The sequence below is a fragment of the Cyclospora cayetanensis genome, unplaced genomic scaffold (assembly GCF_002999335.1).
Source record: "Cyclospora cayetanensis isolate NF1_C8 unplaced genomic scaffold, CcayRef3 CcayRef3_contig_326, whole genome shotgun sequence".
NCBI classification, from domain to species: Eukaryota; Apicomplexa; class Conoidasida; order Eucoccidiorida; family Eimeriidae; genus Cyclospora; species Cyclospora cayetanensis.
Window position 1 is genome coordinate 3,462 of NW_020312288.1, and position 5,676 is coordinate 9,137.

The 5,676-nt window shown below is 51.7% G+C and overlaps 1 pseudogene; it reads right to left on the reverse strand.

Annotated features, from left to right (window-relative positions):
- Positions 1 to 3,241: 3,241 nt before the first annotated feature.
- Positions 3,242 to 5,062, reverse strand: LOC34620089 (annotated as a pseudogene).
- Positions 5,063 to 5,676: the final 614 nt, after the last annotated feature.

Consider the following 5,676-nt stretch of genomic DNA (forward strand, 5'->3'; position numbering starts at 1 on the left):
ACTGGACTACACCACGTGCATCCATGTGTGCGGGCAGCTACATAATGCACGGCTAAAGTAGGCTCGTCCCTGACTGCAGTGCCAGTGATCACCAAGCTGGTAGTTTCTCTTAAAGGAAAGCAGCAACGTCGGGCCGCATTCTATGTAAAAAGAAGCATTGCACGCTTTTTGCAACCCACAGCTGCATTTGATAAGTGTGTTGAACGCACTACATGCAGATCGTAGAGCGGCTAAGCTGATGGCTACGCAACGTTTTTCAAACAGCTGATAAAAAACTGTACGCGGTGCTGAATGACAGTGGCACCGACTATGGCCGCGAGACTTGACCATGGTACTGCTATACTCTTTAAAAACGTGCGGTCCGGAAGAATTTCTGCTGCTAGCTTGCCCGCTGCTAGCAGCTCAAGAGACGGCAGATTTTAAGTTTGGGGGCTCCCATTGTTGGCTGGCGCTTACATTCTGAATGGGCGGTCGGGTAGCGGTGCACTTTATTCAACGCCTGTTGGGCGCACGCTTACACTACTGCAGGCAGGTTATTGATATGCAGAGAGCACTGTGCGGTAAAGCACTTCATGGCTTTACGAGAAAAGCACTCTTCGAGCTTTAGACCTCGGAGTCCACTAGACCGGCTCCTGGACGTAATACTTCGTGCCTGTTGTTTATGCCCCACATAGGCCATGTCTCGCACTTCTAGCCAAGGCTTAACGTTGATTTGTTTGAGCCTCTTTGTGTTTGAAAGTATTAGTCTATGTCTTTATTTCTTCGCACAGACCTTGCTAGTGTAGTGTTCTGCACAACGCTTTCGTTCGTCTCACAAGGAGCCCTGCCCCCCTGGTGACCGTCGCGTGTTCCGTCAGCCGGTTCGACTGCAAGTTTCCTTCAGGGGCATCGTCCTTCGTGTGTCTTGCAGGGATCCTTGTAGGTTCCTGGAGCTTGCCTCTACAGCTGCCGTCCAGGTCAATTTATGCCTTTAGAGCCTGGTCGCCTTAAAATTTTTGATAGGTCCCTCAAGCGGCTGCGTTGATTCAGACACTTGCTCTCCTCCCATGAACCTCACCTCTGGGACTTGCAAGTCCAGCTGTTGCCTGTTGGGGCCGTTTGAGTTGGTTGGGCTGCCAGGCGGGGAGGGAAGCCGGCAATTTGTAAGGTTGGGTCTGTTTCCAGATGGCGTGGTCCTCTGGCGTGCCGCGTCATTTGCGCAGATACCGAAGGGAGTCACCTTTGCTCTTATCCGTCGCACTGCAGTCCACTCTGTAGGTGGCTAATGCCTGCCCTGTGGTGTCCCGAATGTACAGCCGACCAACTGCTGGCTCTTGAAACGTCGTTTGAATGTCGCCTAGTCAAGCTCTCATGCGTGGCGATGCGGGGAACATCGTGGTGCCTGTCTCAGGCATGTACGGCACCGCTGTCGGCAACCGGGCATACCCCCTAGAATATCGAACTTGGTCCGCAGTAATGGGACCCTAGCTTAGAGCAGATGGACACACCCGGGAGATTGCGGGCACCAATACGCACTTCGCCACCGATAGTAACCTCAACTTACCCAAGATCAAAATCAGCTAAAAGCTTTTGCTGTCATTTCGCATGAAGTAAATGACTCTAGGTCGGCTCACACGGCTGCCTGTGGAACCTGGTCGTTGGGCGTGAGTGTTGGCGCGACGCTCCCCAGCATGTCAATTCGTGAGTCCGTAGTATGGTACTCACTGATCACCGGTGGTACTCTATGCGACCGCAGGAGCGGAAGGCACGATCTGACAATCGTTCTCATTGGATTGAGGAATCAAACTCCCCAGCATCTGTCAATGCATTCTGTTCAGCGTCCCTTTGAAGGTGATGTGCAGGTGCCACCAGCCGCTTGACGTTCAAAGGCTGGCATAGACGCTCCCACTTGTCAGAGTGATATCATGGGCCCCGATCAACAAGGAGTTTAAAACTCCACGAAATCAAAATTGGCGAGATGCGGCCAATTGAACCCTATCCGCTGAACTAGCCTTGGTAGTCAAAGTAAACTGTGTCGTCTTATAAATGGGTATTCTAAGCGGAAGTTGAACTGGGATTGTCATTATATTGAAGGATTCCGTGATAAAGTCTAGCTTAATGTGAAAGAATCGTTTGACAGCAATGCAGGGTGGCTGCTGTAAGCTGCCCGGCCTCTGAGTAAGTACCGTGCGGACTTGCCATAGCCCATCCCGTGCGCACTAGAATAATTTTGCATAGTGCCGCGCATTGTGAAAGGAAGATCCGTGATGAATTGTAGCTTACCGTGACTACATCATTTGCGAGCAAGACGTTTGCAGGCAATGACGTGGTCATGGCTCCGGACAACGCATGGAACCTAGATTGCGGAGGGACACGAATGCGCCACATGTAGTACGCAAATGCGCAGAGAATGAGCGATGAGACGAGGTGCTTTCTGTGCTACATTTAAAGTATGAATAATCCCCTTCGCTTTGTTGCCACTCGACCCCTTTGGAAAGTTTGATGAGGCCGGGCCAGTTGGATTCAGCAGCCCAAGCTTGAGCTCGTATCGAGTCATCATCAAGGTACAAAGAAGGTAAGTCCTCGCGGTTCAAGGTCTACCTTTTCACCGGGGTCGAGCAATAACGTCCCTGCAGTCGAACACTCCGGTGCAGGAGGACATATCGGGCTCCCGCTCTGGTGCCTCGTGACGCTGGCTCAGGGGACGACTGGGATGGGGGAGCTTTGAAGGGGACCGCTTGAACCCCTTAGTAAGCTGGCACCTCCACAACAGCTGAGTGACTTCCCCGATTCCCATGCTGCTGTTCTGGTGCATCAGCGGCTGCAGTAATGGCGTTCATTTACCCGTAGGAAGTGATGCAAGCAGTAACGAGTGGGTGCAGGGCATCTCCACCACTCAAATTGCGGATGGCCGGCGAGAGCGTCCACAGTCTAGTAGCGTGTGCCTTTCAGATAGTTAATCATAAGATTCTGAAATTTGCCAAGAAAATCGAGCCAATGCCCCATGTGTTTGCGCTGTGGACTAGGGGTGGTTGACCGCTGGAATTAGGTCAACTCCTGGTGATTTGTGTGGAATAAGCCTTTGCACAGGAGAGAACGTCTCCCTACGTATTCAGAGCGTTGACTAACGTCTGAGCCTCTTGGGTGGATATGGAGTACTTTTGCAGCAAAATGTTCGTGATCTGGCTCAGATAGCGCTCGGTTGTTGTCGCATTCCAATACTGAGCCTTAGGCATAGCCTGATGCAATAGCTTAAAGGTCATCAGGTCTGGTGAAATCGGAAAGTTGGGCAAACCGTATATTTGACTTGCCGCGTTTTGAGTTGCTTCACAGCAAAAGTATGCGGTGGATTCCAGGTGGTGTCATGTGTTTCGAGCGGCCATGCAACGTCGGCGAACTCGGGCACCATGAATATGCGCCATGCTTGGCAGTCGCGAAGGACTGTTGCACCTGCGTCTCGTACGGAGGTAGCTCTGGACAGATTGGAATTGCATGTTGTCTTCAGCTGAACCCTTCACTCCCGGCCCGCCGATGGCCAAAGTACTCGAGCTCCTGCCTTCGTACCTTGTGAGTTCTGAACTCGTAGTACAAAGATGTTATTAGGAGGTGCTTAGCAATAGCCATAACAGCTGCGCGCGAAACTAGGTCCAGACTCTTTATACGAATGTCAAAGTAGCCAACCTCTCCTTGGGCCAAAACAATTCGGAGAAAAGCATTGATGTTGGTCTTCGACAAGGCGCGTGCATCTTGGATACCGAACGACATCACCTTGAGTTCAAAGAGACCCAATTCTTGACAAAAAACAGCCTGCTAGCTGTCCGTTTTGGGTGCAAACGTTATCTGGCAAAGACCGGCTTCTACGTAAAGCGTCAAAAAATTCAACGGGCCGCCCAGCTTTTCAAGGGTGTGTGTAGCAATCGCACTGTGAAGTCCAGGTTAATCAGCAAGGAGGTTCGTAGTCTCGCCGATACATAAAATTGGTGATCAACAGGACGCTAGAGAGGCAGCCCCCTTGCACGGCAACTGGGAAGAAGGTGCATTTTGGCTTGACAGCTGTCAGCACCTGCGACGCCAGTTTCTAAGCTTAATCTAAGTATACTTTAAAACCCTGATACGTATGTTTTAACAGTGCGCTAGGCCACATAGACGTTTTGTCGGCCTCGTCCACCACCGGCAAAGTGAGGGGGGTTCGCGAGTTGAGACTGTTGGACCGAGAGTACGCTGATGCTCGACGAACATAGGAAACAAAAAACCCTGTAGGGCTTCGGGAAAAGAATTCGCCGTGTCCGTTACATAGACAGGTATCGTGAGGAGAGAACCCAGGACTGCAATGCCGACTAGAGCTTCGCAGTGCTGGTACGCGCTGCTGAGGTGCGGCTCGTAATAGAGACGCGCGCTTCGGCTTTGGGAATGACTTGTAGCGCTCAGAAGGCTGTTGTGGTAAAGCTACCGCCTCCGCCATCGACATGAGAGCAGCCTGTTGGGCAAGGGCATCATATGCCTGGTTCGCTGCAATTGCTGAGTAACTCCTGGAGGTCAGGTCACGCGCCTCCAGCGAACCCCTCTCGCGACAGCATTGGCAGGTCAGAGCAGTGGCGCTTCATATCTTCACGCAGCGTCTCCAACCAGAAATACCATGATATCTGATGTCTGCTAAACCAGCCTAGCCTCGCAATAAAGTCACACGAAGAGACCCTACCAGGTATTCGTCCTAAAATAACATGCCACACCACATAGATGGCCGCGTAACAATAAGATTTATTTGCGAGCTTTGCCTGCTAGCCGGGTTTCATCCACCCTCCTGACGTAAGAAGCCAACATCCAGGACCAAGCGCTGCACCAGTGCCGGGCTAATCAGGAGTCCGGATAGTCGCTTGTATTACAGCGCTTCATGCTTGTGCTCCACTATGCCGAGAAACAAATCTGCTGTGCGCCCAGTAACACACAGTAGCTCAGAGGAGTCAATGACGTTTTCAGGCAACCGTCTGCTCTTCCTCACCCTCGAATACTGTATAGCGATCCCCGTTAGCACGATTGCCTGCTTTGCTCTCTGACGTACTTCCATGTATGCGTTGATCGCCATCAGTCCTCTATGGCCAACCTTCGGTTCATCATACTCCAGTGAACACAATTGAGTTAGACATACCAATAGCATTTTTGCGTTGGTCTCCCTGGTTCCTTCTCGGTCTATCTTCTGGGGACAGACACGCTGCCTTCAAGCTGGCAAGTCTACGGTGGTGTTGGGGCCCGTGGCGACAGAACATATTAATTCATGCGCAGCATGGTTGCTCCTAGTACTGGTGTCTCCCATTACTTTAGTGCTCGATAATCGGGAGGCCTTTGTTTTTTCGTTCGCGCTAAATGGTGCCCTGATGAGTGGCTCACCCCTTGATGGCTCACGCTGAAGTGTCTCTGAGCATTCGGCGCTATCGTAGTCCTTGCCTCTATGATTGCGGCACAACTCCCCTAGCATCTACTAAACGCAATGCCGCGGCGACCAGTCGTCTCCAAACTGTCCTGTATTATTGCGTAACAGCAGCCTCATCGGCGCGTTCTCGTTGATCCTCCTTGGTCGAGGCTTGCCCGCCTATCCCGCTACAAATTTCAGTGCAGTGTCGTTAGGTACTCGCTCGTATTTTACGGGACCCCTGTTGACTCTGGCGTTGCGCATTTCCTATGTAATGGCAGTATCTGTGG